Below are 17406 nucleotides of genomic sequence, written 5' to 3' on the forward strand. Positions count from 1 at the left end.
TTTACACATACAGATATGAGCAGAATTAAATCCACCTTTCAGCCCACCCCTTTACCAAGTCACATGAGTTCAGCGGCAGCAGTGATTTCACATAGCCTTTAAATGCAGCATCAATCCATCCTGACCTCAGCTACATGTGTTAATCCACTTCTCAGTCACACACTGAAGCAACTTTGGGATTGCTCCTTTGACAGCGTTGTGCTCTAGGTGAACAGTAATGACTCTGTAAGGGCTAAATTTCATCTCTCGTGTGTTCTTCAAATGTAAATATCTCATCTACTTAACCATATAATTAATTTTTGAAGAGTTTACCCTTGTAGTCAGGGGCACACAGTCCAATAAAAAGGTAAGTAAATATCGCAGGGGTCAATTACTGGCCAATACTTGTATCCACATACAATACATACCAGGATATTTTTATAGTCTCTCAGGTAAAAAGAATTAACCTAGCAACCTCTAGATGACTGATGTCTTAAAGCAAGCTTCACTGATCTGTCACAAAACTACTTGTAAGTAGGACGGGAATATTTTCTGCACAAAAGGTCCTGACAATATTGATTGCTTGTTTTTCCCTTTACAAAAAAAATGAATGCTCAGACTCTGTGTTTTTTAAACAGCTTAACAATTCTGTGAACTCAGAGTATTGATACTATATGGATCTCAGCACTTTTACCTCCTTTACTTCAAAATATGCATCCTGGACAATCTTGTATTCTGAGAGCTTGTAGGACCATGTCTAAATTAGCAGAAATTAAAACAGCATTCAAGTTACATGCCAATTTACTGTAACAATGGGCAATTTCAAGTCTCTTCCAGAGCTAAGAGTCTGTATCTGTACGAAGGCTGAGCAAACACAATCCTCTCCTGCAATGACTGGAGACAAACTCTGCTCTAACACACAAAAGCTCAAATCCTTTACGCCTCCTTTTCAAAGGCCACACTCCCAGTGAGAATGTATCTGGTGTCATTTTTCCCTAGATACATTAACTAATATTTCTTTCAAGCTGGATGTTATTTTGCTATTTACAGCCTTATTTTCTAATCTTAAGTCTCTGTCTTTTATCACTACCCTCACTGGTATTAAGGTGCAATGGTGCAAGTGGTAGAAGTGCCGCTCTGCTACCCAGGAGGCTCGAATTCCGGGGGTTGGACTCGATGATCTCTAAGGTCCCTTCCAACCCACACAAGACTGTGATACTGTGATACTATGAACTCATCCAAACATGAAATAGGCTGTAAAAAGAAAAGCTGGGTATTTTTATGCTCTCATGTGATTTACAGGAATCATACAACATCCACAAAAAACAAGGAAAAACTCTTGCCAAATCTTCCAGATGCAGAAATAGCATTCCCAAAAGGAAATCAGTTAGCTACCATGACTGAGGGCTGACTGCTGCAGGTACAAAAGGAGAAGAAGCAGAAAAGCAACAGCACTGCAAACCCTATTACCTGGTTGTGCTGAGACAGAACCAACCCTGGCCTCTGCCTTGTGTCAAGGGAGGTTCAGCAGCACTGGTCTGCACAAGACCCTATGACACAGTCATAGGTAAGACTCTGCTCCACTGTCCTAGCCACTGCAGCTCATTGTCCACAAGGGTATGGGACTTCCTGGGCTGCCCAAGGGGTAGATGTGGACAGTGACATATAACGAAATGTCTTCTAGGGGACTGTAGCAACATGTAAGACTTATTATGGGGATGATTAAGGGAATGCTGAGAACTGGGAAGAGGGAGGAACCAAGATAGTTTGTGGAAGAGTGAGGAAACAGGAAAAGGGAACTAAAATTATCTGAATGCATGCAAGCAGTTGGCTTGTTAACACACTGGTCTAAACACACCTTGCACCCAATCACAGCACTCTGGTCTGCCTTCCAGTGAAACTTCTTTACATTTGTGGGTGTGGTGGTGTTGTTTGATGTGTTTGTGTATGGGAAATCTAAATGCCTGCAGAAGAGTGGTTCCCCAGGGAACTTCAACCTTTGATTTGAGTGTATGAACACATAACTCACCTGTTGACTTCAAGGCAGATCTATAGCAGGGAGAGTAAGGTGTCTAGGGTCCAGCCACCAGACAGATCATGGTCCTGGGATCTATATGCTGGAGGACCCAAGAGCTTGAAAACTTGTCATTGGGAGACCTTTGTTTTATACAGGACAGGAGAGAGATCCCATCATGGAATAGTGAGAGGACACATGAGTAGCAATAGTGGGAGTGAGTCTTGACATTAACAGAAGCCAGCAACTGGAGGTGAGCCTGGGGAACCTCTAGTAGACCTCTCTCCTGATCAGCAGAAGAAGAGGAAGAGGATGAGGCCTCTTCTGTATATTTTCTGTCCATGCTTTTTCTGTATGTCTAGCCAATCATAAATGTTTTTGTCAAATGTGCACATGCACCTACTGGGGTACATGTCCAGCCAGAGCTGCACTAACCTCACAGCTCTTAGAATACTGAATTTACCAATTTCCAACAAAATGCTAATGTTCTCTTTAGATGAGCATGGCCTCGACTACCTCCACTAATACAGTAACCAAACCTTCCATACAAACCATATCCTGGCGACTCAACTATGTTCTGCTTTCATTCCTATTATTATAAAGAAGTGTGTCCTAGAGACTTACTAAGATTATTAACTTCCACTGATCACATTAGAGCTAGACAGATCTCTGGGCTACTGAAGTATGATTACAAAGGTGACTGATGTAAAGCAGCTCCCCTTGCAAAACAAAGTACCAATATAATTACTACTTTAAATAGTAAATCTAGGATTTAGAGAGAAATAGAGCTAAGGCAGTTTAATTTTTTCATTATTATTATTATTATTATTATTATTATTATTATTATTATTATTATATGTAGCTGAAAATTCAGCTAAATCTATATTTTAAATCATACTGCTAAGACCCCAGACCAGGCAGGGTGTCAGATACCAGTGCTCCTTCTGTCACAGTGAGATGTGATGTGGTATCCTTTCTAGATTTACCTGTCCTTCCATTTGTCATTCAATGCTCCTGTTGCCAAATATGTCAAGGGAAGTTTTGCCATCTACTTCATCTGCACCATTTGGAACCTGTCCAACAACGAACTGTATAGAAACCTTTTTCTTACTAGGAACACAGCATTTGTTCTTTGTTCCTTGTCTTAGGACTGTTTCTGTTACTGTCCTCTCAAAAATGATGGAACAGGATTTCAGGATTTCTGAAGAGGAAATCATACTTTTCTTTGAATAGCTCCTTTTAAGAGGTGTTTTATCTCTAGCAGGAGGAGGATTACAACTAATCCAAACTGTTCCAGTGTCATCCTACAATTAACAGTTGAAATAGTATTTCCTGTCTTATGCTTCATCTCTTTCAGTTTTTCAGTTCAGTTCCTGCTTTCTCACCATCTTCCAGTGGATCCACCTTTATGATAAGCATAATCACTGGAAGTCCTCCCTGAATTCTATGTTGGGAACCACTGTAATTAGTGAGTAAGAAGTGATCCTGTAACTTGCAAACGACAACCATGTCAATGGCTTCTTCAGGAAGGAAAGATGGAAGGAGTGAAGTGGATAGTGACTGGAGTTTTGTCAATATGAAGTTCAGAAAAAAACAGTAAATATTCTCTACAATGGCATGAATGATGGTCAGAAATTGAGATTGACTGCTGAAACCACCAACCTTTTGCTTAATTACACTGTCCTTGTTCTTTTTTAACTGCTTAGATAAGTTCTCACTAATACCAGTGCAGACAAGACAAGGTTTATTGTTTTTTTCATCTGCACTGGTATAAATGAAACCTTATTCCATCACTGTAAAAGATCAGCAAAACCAATTAGATATTTCTTTCTTCTTAAAAGGTTCAGATTCACAAGATTTTCATATTGTTATAGACTCATTGAATCACAAAATTGCTTTGGTTGGAAGGGATCTGTAAGATTACTTTCTTTCAGGTCCCCTGCCATAGGCAGGGACACTCTCCCTCCCCCCAGCCCTTCAGATCAGGTTTTCCTGGATTTTTTTGTTTTTCCCGATTCTTGTCCAAGATCAAAATAGCAGAAATGAGACTAGTTGAGAATTCTTGAGTTTTGTAGGAGGGTCTTGGTTCCTCTAAAATGAATCTCATCTCTAATTTAAGTTCTGCCTTTAATTCCATTTTAAATATGATGAGGCAGATGTATGCATGCATTAAATTCCTTCACATTCTGGGCAGTATATATTCTTCTGCAAGTCAAAATGTGTAGCAAGAGGATCTCTGGTCTTAACTTCATGTCAAATAGTCCTTTGTTCTTAAAAGAATCTCTGATGTTTACAAATTATGTCCTTTGTAATCATCTATATTCATCTGCAACTGGAAAGATGAAACAGAATGTTCTCTTAAAATACAGACGGGAATTTTGTTTGCCAAAATGTCAATCAGGAATATTTTCTAAAATTCTGATGGAAAATATCATTCAGTAATAAAGAGGTTGCCTTAAAATATTTATTGTAAATTCTGTGGCATTTTGATAGATACATACATTTGAAATGTCCTAATTACATATTTACTAAAAGTTTTCAAGCTGCATTTAGGTTGATTAACATGAGTCAGCAGTGTAGAATAGTAGAGCCTTGCCTCTACAAAAATAGAAACATTAATAATATTTCTCACCTGTTATCTTTATTCAGCTAGTTTATATTGATTAGAATTGCCTATAGCAATTTGGAGATCTTCATGTAATTTAAACACTGAGAAATATTTCCTAATATCTAAGAAAGCCCAAGATTGTGCAACTACCTTATGGAGAAGCAAGAGGCATTTGTAAGAACAGAACATTTCTCTGAAAGTAATGTTTTCATTTTTATGGAAACTAAAACAGAGGAATACAAGGAATTCAATATCAGTATTTGATAGAGCAAATTTTCAGCCACAACACACTTCTTTTAACATAGTGAGCATCATAAGCTATGCATTTTCACAAGCAATTAACAAAAGCTTTCATTCTGTTCTCACCAAAATCTGCACCAGTGGAGGTGAACTACTGCTCCACAGCTGCTGTGACCATATCATTGCTAGGTCAATATGAAATCACTGTGAATAATAGAATTCAGGGAGTATATTAGCTGCTCAGTAAATGGATGAGTGTCAATTGGCAAGTGGTAAGCAATTGCATTCTACATTACTTGTTATGTATATACATATTATTGTTTATTATTACTAGTGTTATTTCCCTTCCTTTTCTGCCTTGTGAAACTGTTTTTATCCCAGCCCACATTTTACCATTTTTTTTGATTCTCTTCTTCATCCCAGTGAACGATTGTGTGGTTTGAGCTGCCTGCTGGGTTTAACCATAAAATTGTGTTGCATATAACCACCAGGTCTGAGATTCACATGACTGCCTAAGGTAAGTAGACAGACAGTTAATGGGGAGAATGGAAACTTTATGGCATCACTTATTAGACCTTTTTTAAAACACACTGGATTTGAAATGGCTTTTATGGATAATAGCTTTTTAATGAATAAACCACTCATTGGACAAGGAAAGGGCTGGATGGTTGCACTCAAAGAGTTGTGGTCAGCTGCTCAGTGTCCAAGTGGCGTTCTTCAGGGATTAGTGTTACAATCAGTTTTGTAAAACATCTTTGCAGACAACATGGACAGTGAGATTGAGTGAATTCTTAGCATGTTTGCAGATAACACCAAACGGAGTAGATCAGTTGACACGCTAGGGGAAAGGAATGCCACCCATAGGGACATTGATGGGATTGAGAAGTGGGCTCATGCCAAACTCATGAAGTTCAACAAGACTATGTGCAAGGTTTTGCACCTATATCAGGGCAATCAGATACAGACTGAGCAGAGAACATCTTGAGAGCAGCCCTGGAGAGAAGGATTTGGGAGCGCTGGTTGATGAAATACTCAACATAAACAGGCAATGTGTGCTTGCAGCCTGGAAGGCCAACAGTATCCTGGTATTTGCACTGAATATCAGCAAAATATTCTTTACTGTGAGGATGGCAAGACAGAGGAACAGGTTGCTCAGAGAAGCTGTGGATGCCCTCTCTCTGTAGGCATTCAAGGCCAGGCTGGATGGGGCTTTGAGCAACCTGATCTAGAGGTGTCCCTGCCTATAGCAGGGGGCTTGGAAGTAGAAGATCTCAAAGGTCCCTTCTAACACAAACTGTTCTCTGATTTTATGATATAATACAAATTACCTAGTGTTTCAAAAAGCACATCATACATACAACAGAGCACACAGGAACAGTAACATGCGGAGAAGCCACATGGACTTAACCAGAGAAAATTAAACAATCTGACCTGACTCGTAAGGGGACCATCACAGGACATACATCAGTTTGATAGTTCAGAGATAACACCAGTCAGCAAGTCAATGGGACATGCACTCCAAATACCCTTATGGACTGAGGGAGCTACTGCCCACATGAGTTTGGGGCACATAACAGCATTGGTGTCCAACCTTTTGGCTTGCTGGGGCCATACTGAGAAAACAGGACTTACCTTGAGCTGCATATAAGATAAAAGGTTAAGGTATATAATTAACAGAACTTATTTTTTACTGTACTTTTTATTAAAACATAAAAAATGGAGAGCAACACAAGCATAAACTTAGGGGGATGTTTGACTTTGTTTTGTGAAACTAGTGAAACAGGCTGGTTTGATGGCAGCTTTTGCCATTCCTATCGAGTTCTCAAGGTGTTTGTCAGAGATTTTTGATGAAATATTACTCTTATTGTGCTTCATCCTTGACAGTGATTGTTCACAGTTGTATATACTGCCAAAAAGCAATGACATTAATAAGATATGACTGTGAAATGAGGTATATTTTTCTCTGGAAAGATAGGTCTTACAAAAGTTTGGATACATCACCAAATTTTTATTTGATTTTAATGTCTGATTGCAACTATATACATTGGATTCAAAAATTCACAGATAACATATTTATGTCAACTGATAATGGAATCACAAATAAATAAAAAAAAAAAAAAGATGATTTTTTTCTTTACTGGAAAGCTTGAAAGTTATTTGCAAATTCTCTTATCAAAGCAGAAAGCAGGGCTGCATATTTTTCACTGTACACAGAACTGAGTTTAGCCAATGCATCAAAATGCATAGCGTTACTTGCCATATATTGAGTTTGCTATAACTTAATTTTCCTTTCAAACACTGCTATGGTTGGAAACACAGCATGGATAAGTTGATTTTCACCTTGAAGATGCATATTTAACTCATTTAAATGAATTGGTCAAATCTACCAAAAATGTTTAATATGTGAGCTATTCTTAATCTTCATGTTCTGGCACAAATTTTCCTCTTGATTCCATAAAGGACTTGATTTCACTTTGCAAATCATAAAGCCTTTTTAGCATTTTTAACCCAATTTACCCACCTTCCTTCAGAAAAGCAAATGATGACCCCAGAATCAGCATCCATACTTTTAAGAGACTCCTAGAATTGATGATGATTCAGTCTCTTGGACTTTACAAAACTCACCATTTTGGTGACAATTTGCATGACATAAACAATTTTTAAAGCTTTTGCACATAGACATTTTCGGATGTCCAAGGCAACTCTATTTCATCAAATTCAACTTGCAGGTGGTAATTGCACTATCATTTTCTATTAATTTAATGTTCCTCTTTTTTATCAACCATCACTGGGGCACCAGCTACACCAGATATGTTGGCAAATGTTAAAGAAAATCAAGTTAATGTATTTTTTTACTGATTTACTGTGTTTTTAATGACATAAAAGACATTCAGTGACATTTTGTCATTGTTACTTCCAACAAAAATGGCAATTCGAACCATATCTGCAGCTCCAGTACTTTCATCTATTGCCAAAGCATAAAATATGAAATTAACATTTTCCTATTTCTTCAGTTCATATGGCTACAGTATGTTGAGACAAAGTGATTTTAGAAAAATCATAGCTTTTATTTTTTTTTTATCAGTACACATTGTATCTGCCATGCTTTCCAGACATTGCTTAATAAACTCATCATCAGTAAGTGGGTTTGGTTTTTTTGGCAATCAGATTTGCTATCATTTCATTAGGTTTTGTAACAGAGTTCTTTTGTGTTTTAGGGGTTTTTTTTTGTTTGTTTGTTTGGTTGGTTGGTTGTTTGGTTTTTTTTTGATAATATTTTTGTTGAGGTGACAGACTTCAGTTTCACTATTTTGTCTTTACAAAGCATTCCTTGAAATACATACAACTGAGCAGCATTTTTCAGCATATTATGTCTTTTCAGGTTCTAATCTTGAAAACTGACATTATTTCCTTGTAAAATGATCATAGTGCCATGCTGTCTGTCAACACTGCACTGTGTCTCCCATGTCCTGAGGCTGGCACAGCCTTTTTGTCCCTTGTTCCCCTGCTGCTGATGACATGGCAGCAGTGAGCAGGCCTTGTGCCAGGATGAATGTGGCTCATCGACTGCAGGTTGGATATTCCATATTCCTGTATTATAGGATAGAGGGGAAATATATCCTGGGATTATACAGGTCTTAGTATGGGATGGTTAAAAGAAGAATAAAAAGTGGAGATATCAAATGAACCTGATGAGGTTCAACAAGAGCAAGTGTAGAGCCTCTCACCTGGGGAGGAGTAACCATATGCATCAGTACAAGTTAGGGGATGACCTGCTGGAACTGAGCTCTGCAGTGAAGGACCTGGGTGTCCTGGTGGACAACAAGTTGACCATAAGCCAGCAGTGTGCCCTTGTGGCCAAGAAGGCCGGTGAGATCCCGGGGTGCATTAAAAAGAATGTGGAGTGGACAGCAGGTGTGGTGAAAGTGATCTTTCCCCTCTACTCTGTCTTGGTACACATCTGGAGTATTGTGTCCAATTCTGGACTCTTTAGTTCAAAAAAGACAGGGATCTCCTCAAAAAGAGTCCACTGACATTGGCAAAGAGATTACTGCATCAGAAACACACAGGCTGGCCACAGAGGTTTTATAAAGTACTATTCTCAGCTCTGATGAATAGTACTTCTGAATTTAAAGAAAAGTGAAGGCTTACAAAGGCTTCCAGGCTGAAGTGCCATTTCCAGAAGCACAAACAGTTTTCACCCAGTGAGATGTATGTGTCCTTTTATATGCAAAATGGCATGAAAAAAATAACACAGGCAGAGTATGTTCAGCCCCTGGGATTCCTTCCAGCATGTGTGCTCTGTTATTTCTGTAAGCCAAAAGGCATTACCTTTCTGATCTATGCCATACTGATTTTGCTCTAGGCTGTTAACTCTCAAGTGCCCTGAATATCAGAAAATTCTGGTCATTGTATCACACAAATGTAACCCATTTGTTTCTAAAAGCTTGGGGGTAGGTGCTGAAGAACACCACAGTGAATTTATAACAGTCCACTGAAGTTAGAAAAGGGAGTTTCATTTAAGTTAATGTAAATGTAATTAGAAACTGTTGCAGAGATTTCTGTTCACAGAATGTGCTCTCTTCATGCCAGTTTTCTATCAATTTCTTTATTCCAGGCATATGATGAACCAATAATTAGAATGTGAAATGATCACATAAAGATTACTGATTGCCAGCTGATCATTCTGAAACATTCCTATTACAGTCAGCAAGAAAAATTACCCTGCTGTGTAACTCAGAAACAATGCCTCTGCTTGTAGCAGAAGGGAAAGTATAATGGAGTAGGAATTCTTGGGGAGTTCTTGTGGAAATGTTCAATACTGCAAGTGAACTATTTATTAAATATTTTTTCCTTTATGAACACTAAGTATCTGTCATACAATGGAAACCCTTGCAGCAAAATTAGCTTGTAAACTGACCTTTCACTTTTGCTTTTTCCTCTTCAGCTTGACCTACTCACAGCCTCAGGATCACTATATGAATACACACAATTCTAAAAATCCCTTGACATTACATGCCTGTTCTCTAAATAATATATTTTTTGCATGAATAACTCATGGTTGTACAGGCTTTTATAGACCTTTACCTTGCAGACCAAAAGAAAAAAGCAATTAAAAACAAACACCATAATAAAGAAAAGAAAAAGGATCCGTGGTATTTAAAATGTTTATAGAATATGTATGGGAATAGAAGTAACGACTGGCTGATGAGAATTTTGGCAATACTGGGCAGAAAAGGCAGGTCACTAGTAAGGGTTTCTTACAGCACTCTGGTGTATGAATTAGGAATGATGGATATGCAGCATGGACTGCAAAAACTGGTGCTGTCTCAGGTCTTTGTATTGTTCTGTCTTAGTCAATTCCGAGCCATCAGTTTGATTCCTTTAGAAAAATATGTCTCTTTTCTATTAAGCATGTGGTAATTCTTGGAGGCAACAGGAAATTTTACATACATGAAGAAATCTTGGAATTTTCTTGGAAATTACCAGCTAGCATACTATGCTTACTTACATAGCAGCTGTAGCCTTCTCTCCAAATTAACTAATGCCTTCTGCCCTTTTTTGTTGTTTTTTAACCTTCAACTATGAAGATCATTCCAAAAGGATGTTACCAATTGTCATTTATCTGTTGCTTTTTATTTTATTTTTTTTTTCAGTTGTTCCTGGTAGAGGACATGTCCCTTTATTTTGCATGTATCCCTATGGTATGAGTGTAACATGTGGCTCTCTGTTTTCCTTCTGCAGTTTCATCGAGACATCAGGGACTTCTTTTCTGGCTTTTCTGACCTTCCGTGATTGAAACTGTGTGACTGATAATGCAAAGAAACAAAAAAACAGAAAGAAGTCTTGTGATGCAAACATGCAAGTGGGTAACAAAGCTGCAGATGCAGCTTCTGCTATGCTGCTGATATTTTGACACCTGAGAATCCTACTTCTGCACTTCTTTTGGACATAAGCAGGCAATTTCTGATTCTAATTGGTACATAAATACATGTCCCTATGATTTCATTAAGCTTGTCACAAGTAAATTGAGATAGAAAATATTTGTTTAGCCAAATAAATTTCAATTTAGCCCTTATTTGTTGATGCCCATGGGAGTTATGCAAGTAAAGGGAAGCAGAGATATAATGAAATGCAGGAAGCAATCAGTGACATCAAAGTAAAGCCTGCTGGAACCTTCAAACTTTCATTTGCACGTCCAGCTCCACAAGCCTCTTTCAACACATTCTCAGTAGAGAATGTCAAACTTTTGGACTCACAGATAAATGACATGACAGAGCATAACCTTTGCTTCTGAAATATTCTGCCTGTTCATTAAAAGGAACCTGCTGAAGTTGGAGCAGAGCATGGGAAGGAGATAAATGGGAAGAAAGACGTGATATGAAGAAAAAGAATACAATTTATGTGTTTGCATTTAAAATGTATAATACTCTGCGTTTCTGATTAGCCATTGTTCAAACAGCTATTGTTATTTTGTACTGATTCCTTTAAATACCAAAATTAAAACTGGAAAAAGGCAAAAAGTACTTATGATCAGTTGAGTAGGTGACCTTATTTTCCTAACTCCTCTCCTTCTATACTCTTCTTTCTAGTTCATTAAAGTTCAAAGCCTATAGGAAGAAAGAGTCAGGCAGTAATTGTGGCTTGCATTTTCTTTCCTGAGCATGGTGGTAGCAGGAGTTATGTTACAGAGCTCACTGCTCCCACATCAGCTCTGCAATTGGACTCTCCTAAGAAGAAATAGAAGACAGACAAGTCCTGTGCCAGAAATCGTTCAGGTGAATACCAACAGGATGTTTGTAAACTGTTGTGGTTTCTCTTTATTTAATATGCTGAATTAAATATCTATCTACAACAAATCTCCCAAGGCATGGGTGCTTCCTTTTCTAAATTGGTGATACATTACAACTCTCGTGCAATATCTTCATCTCTGAAAGTGGTGGGAGATGCGTAAGTTTGAGCACACTGGGCAGTAAGAAACAACCAGCAGTCAGGAGAAACAATAAGAAGATGAAGTCTGTATTTAGCTGTGAGCATCTTGCCTCTTAAGGGTCCTTCTGGCAGCTAGGGGGAGGTTTCTCTCAGCAGGAGCCCAACTAGTGAGCTACGAGCAGCCCTCCAGGCACTCAGTGAAGGGCAGCTCACTGGAGAGCCACCACCTGTGAGCAATTTTCCTTACAGGACTCAGTTCACTCAGGAGAGCTTACACATCCTTCTCCTGCACTGAAAGGGACGATGAAAGAACAGAAGGGCTGCCTGTTACATATTACTCCATCAGTAGGACTGTAATACATCTTCAAATATAACTTAATTTGTTAACTCAAAACACTGCATTTGAACGTGATTACATGTAAATTTTACTACGTAATCCACTAAATTTGGATAATTAAATGTACTTACAGACTTTATTCCCTATTTTGAATGATTACTATGATTTAATTTTAATTCCTTTTCCAGAGCTAATCTCCTCATGTTTTGAATTATCAGTACCCTCAGACCTCATTCCTACTAAGTCTGAATTAATACAGTACTCTCTCCCTGTCCATGCAAAACATCACATTCCCAATTTATCTGTGTTCGCTTTTCCTCCCTCCACCACATGCGTTCTAATAAACAAGAAAGAAAGCTGCATTCAAGCAGAATCCAGACTGCCGCGATGGCAGCAGTGACACTGACAAATTATGAGCAGTGTTTTGGCTGCATGTCTCAACTTGCCAAAGATGCACCAGCTGAACTGTGCTGCTGACAGCTGCCAAGGCCTGAAAAGGTGAGAAACCACCAACTCAGTAACAGGGCACTTCAGATCTGATTAGTTCTGCAGCACTGGTGCTTGACTATGCCCATTTTTGGCTGGCTGAGCTAAGGAAATCACAATTTCCCTTCTCCTGCGCTATCTCAGCTGTTTGTTGGTGGTCCTGCTGTGTGCTACTGTTTCCTCAGAGTCACTCATGAAATCACTTCAGTCAAAACAAAGAGAATAATCAAAGAACAACTATTTAAACTCAACCCACCTCCACCCCTTTCTAATTTGGACAGAAATGAGTCAAGAGAGGCTTCACATATGCAGCTCAGCACTGGATCTGAGTAGCAGTCTCCAGTGGAAGGTTGGCATTGAGGATCTGGGTTCATGTGAAGGTCTATGATTGCAACAAAACAAGAAGCAGTGCAATTTGGCCACGTAAATTACAACAACCATATCCTTTATCTACTGTATCCACTTTGGAGGTAAATTCCTTAAATAAACTCTCATTACAACGAGAGTTGTAATGTATCACTCAACTTCAGACATTTAAACTTCAATATCTACCAGGACTACTGAAGTCACATAATGGTGCAGGGGAGTTTTAGATGCATAGCAAGAGGCCAGTCAAAACCAAAAGTCTGGTTATTTTATTTTTTTTTTACCCTCAAAAATATGAAAATAAGACTTTAATTATTACAGCTGTGAAAAAAAACTCATCCATGACTCATTCACGTCAGACACAGCTACACAGGATGATTGAAAGCAAGGAGAATATCTGTGAGAATTGAACTTCCCCAGTTGTCTGTGCAAGGCTTTATTCAGCTGCTTCTGGATCACCCCAAGTTCATTGTGAATAACAATTCTGTTCTTTAAGCTAATAAATAAATTTTAAAAAATAATAATAAAAAAAAATAAAAATGCAGAGGGAATATTTTATATGCCTCAGTAGATTCTGGAGGCAGACATAATTCCTTACAGACAAGAATGAGAGCTCCAAGGAAGGATTCTAGTCGCATATGAGAGAAGGCAGTTAAATGCATTAGGTCCAAAACCAACTTAACTTAAACAGCTACCCAACACACTATGAGCTGTACCCAGTCTGATTCCCATTCTTCAACATCACTGTGTTTTTTGCATCACCCATTCATATCAGTAATGGTCACATTTTTGCTGGACTTCCTGGATACTCTAATCCTACCCAGCAAAAACTTAAGGATTGATTCTTGACCCTGCCATGGACTTCCAGTAGCAAATCAGACCAACCACTTACTTTCTCTGCGATTCAATTCCCTTTGTGAAAAACTCCTGTTATAAAAATGATGATAATATTACTTTCATGATTTGCGTGCCATGTTCAGACTAAATGAAAGAATGGTAGCACATACATACACTAATAAAATATGAAGGAAATTGCTTAGTGTAATGATAGTGGGTCTAATTTCACCTTCTGATTAAGGGAAAACTTACAGCAAAACTACATAATGCAATATTACCTCTAAAAATTTATGAATTTTTTTACTTCAAGCAAGACTTAATGGTTTTCAGTGAAATAAAACATTACAAATCCCAACTAAATCTCTGCAATTGCTACTGATTCTATCCAAGCATTGTCTATAAAACCTGAGCCGTACAAAATACACTTATCTAAAAAGCCATTATTTGGTGAGAAACATCTCTAATATGTGCCTTCTTTCTAACAGAAAAATGCATTGCAAAATGATGTATTTTTAGCATGAACTGCATGCTTAGCATAGTAGAATAGCAGTAATGCTGACATCACGTGCTTTGTGACAAAAAATGTATGCTGTGTATCCTTAGAGTTAGAAGGAACATCTGAAGGCCATCTAGTCCAGCTCCCTTGCAATAAACAGGGACACCACAAATAGATCAATTTGCCCAGGGCCTGATCCACCCTGGCCTAGAAAGTCTCCAGGGACAGAGCATCAACCCCAAAACTGAGTAACCTGTTCCAGTGCCTCACCACACTCACCATAAAAGATTTTTTCCTTATATCTAACCTAAATCTACCCTCTTTGAGCTAGAAACCATTCCCCCTTGGTCTATCAGAGTCAAAGAGCCTATCCCTTTCTTTCCTGTATCTCCTCTTCAGAGACTGAACGGCTGCTCTCAGAACACCTCAGAGCTTTCTCTTCTTGGGTTTGAACAGCCCCAGCTCTCTCAGCCTGTCCTCATAGGGAGCTGCTCCATCCCTTGGGTCATTTCTGTGGCCCTCCTCTGGATGCACTTCAACAGCTCCATGTCTCTTCTGTACTGAGGACTCCACATCTAGATGCAGTGCTCCAGGTGAGGCCTCACCAGCACAGAGCACAGGGGCAGGATCATTCCCTCGCCCTGCTGGCCATGCAGCTTTGGACACAGCCCAGGACAGGAATGGCTTTTTGGGCTACAAGGGCACATTGCTGGCTTATGTCCAGCTTCCAATCTATCAGTACCCTCAGGCCTTTTGTGGAAGGACTGTGCTCAATCCAGTTTGTATTTGTAGTGGGGACTGCCTCGAGCAAGATGCAAGATCTTGCATTTGGATTTGTTCAGTCTCAATTCTAACCATTCTGCCAGTTGTAAATCTCTTGGATTTTTTATTATCATTACTATTTTTTGTGTATTTTTTATAATAAAGATGTGCTGTAAAAGCATATATAATAAATACAATTCTGCCCTGAGATGTAGTGGATTCCCTTTTTGTTGTTGTTGTTAGGTCATTCTGAAAATTGATTCAAGTGACAATTTTTCAATAACCATCTACAAATTAAGTAAGTGCAAGAGACAGATTGCTCAGAACAATCAGGTTAATGCACTAACAGGTACATAGGAGTGGAATACAAGACTGTATCAGCTCTTCTACTTAGAAACATTTTGTCTCTAGCAGTGAACAGCTACTTAATATTAAAATTTAGTGAATAATTAACACTGTAATCTTCTCACCAGAAGATTTGTCAAATCTCTGCCAGTTAACATTAGCTGCATCTCTTGTTCTCTCTCAAATATAATGCAAACTGGTTTTAAACAATATTTGTTTATAAAGAGAGTTTTGCTTCAATTGTCAGTGCTCTTCTAGTCCCCACTAACTTCTAATTTCTGCTTTCAGGCTTATTAAATATCTGACATGGATATCCATGTAATTATGCGAATGAGTGTCCTAGGTTAACTACAAAGCATATAAAAAAACCTGTTCATTCTTATGAAAACTTATTTATATTTTCTTTAAATTCAGCTAAATCTTACTGGCCTTCTTATCTAATTTGTCAGGCTTGATTTCTACCAGCACCTCTCTCATCACTTACCCAGGCTAAACAACATGTTGATTTTGTTTCTCTTGATGTTATTTCAAAAACCAGACTCCACATAATGATTAATAACCTGGCTGTATTTATTAAGGTCATTTGTTAGCTACTTCTTTAAAAACAATTGTGCCATAGCAAATATTGTTGTCTTAGTCTAATACAACTTTTACTGTAGATTAATACCCTATTTTCAGTAAAGAAAAAAGTAGGTTATATCAGAAAACAGAATGTGCTTGACATCTGGACAAGTATTTGCCTTGTATATGGGCAATAGGTTGACTAAATTTAGAATAAACCAGTAGCCTGGGCTGAGATGTGAGCTTATATTCATTCTGTACCCAGGGATAAAAATTTAAGTCCAAGGCAGTATCATACTGTCCGTGTTTTGAGAGCACCTTGCTCTTGCTCAGCCCAACACCCATGGAGGAAAGCTTTGATGAACACATATAGTTGAGTTTGCTGGGTGTTTTTTTGTTGTTGTTGGTGGTGGTGGGTTTTGTTTGTTTGTTTGTTTTGCTTTTTTTCTTGTAGTATTTTACAGCAGTTGAATTGCATCATGCTCCCCCCTGTCTGACTTCTTTGCAGTCCCAGCATTTAGGCACCTGTGTTTGGTTTTTTGTTGAAGGAAAGCATTAACTGTTTTGCTTCTGGCTGTAATGCAGCCTGGCTGGGTGGACACCCATGCCTGCTCATCCAGACAGGTGTGGAGCTCTGGGGCAGAGGGTGCTTCCCTTGCATGTAGGTGTGCATACCACAGAAGAGTACTGCTGCCTTCATTTAACTCTCACCTAGTTCTGGAAGTACCAGTGTTCCTCATTGCATTTCTTTTTCATTTATAACCTCACCAGCAGCAGTGTTGTACCCATATTATCAGAGGGAGAATTAGATGAAGAAGGTCAAAAGGCCTTCACCAACAACTCTGGGTGCTTTTGGAAGGTACCTTTGGAAGCCTTCTCTGCTGACCAGAACTCCGTTTGTTCAGCAGTACTTTCCCAGCCTCTCACAAAGCATCTCAGTTTCAATTTAGGTTACTAACACACCAGTGTGGATGCTCAGAAGGTGAACTTATTCATTCTCATTGTAGTTAAGAGAGACTTTTAGGACTCTTCAATTGTCTAAATGTGGATATCTAGTGTCATTGGAGATGTCTACTGGAGAGGATACTCTGCAAGCGTGGAAATGTCCTCTGTGCTTTCAGTCATGTTTGCCACTCCTATGGGAATACCTTAGGCACTAAAGAGTACCTCAGAAGATACCAGGCCCTTTGCTTAGGCAGATTAATTACTCTTATGTGCATCTGGAGTGTAATGTGAGCTTAGATAATAAACACTTTTAAAACTCTGGAATCTTCAACCTGAAGATGTAACCCACATTTAATCACTGTAAAATTGCATTTAGTAGTTAAAGGAAACAAAATCAGAAAATAAAGCCAGGAAATGATCCGAGACTTGACATTTTCTGCTCCAAGGGTGTCAGCCTCATACTTCCCAGCCCCCTGGGACCCTCCTACCCCAGCTGT

General features: G+C 38.7%; 2 long non-coding RNA genes across 4 annotated transcripts in view; one reads left to right on the forward strand and one right to left on the reverse strand.

Annotated features, from left to right (window-relative positions):
• The window catches only part of LOC107308229 (uncharacterized), an 80190-nt gene that overhangs the window by 36897 nt on the left and 25887 nt on the right, over positions 1-17406 (reverse strand). The window lies entirely within an intron of this gene.
• Positions 5238-10920, forward strand: LOC146762808 (uncharacterized). The gene is made up of 2 exons (XR_014948942.1): positions 5238-5358; positions 10587-10920. It is a non-coding gene; the product is annotated as an uncharacterized LOC146762808 (long non-coding RNA).

The sequence above is a fragment of the Coturnix japonica genome, chromosome 1 (assembly GCF_054131305.1).
Source record: "Coturnix japonica strain WE chromosome 1, WE-NBRP24, whole genome shotgun sequence".
NCBI classification, from domain to species: Eukaryota; Metazoa; Chordata; class Aves; order Galliformes; family Phasianidae; genus Coturnix; species Coturnix japonica.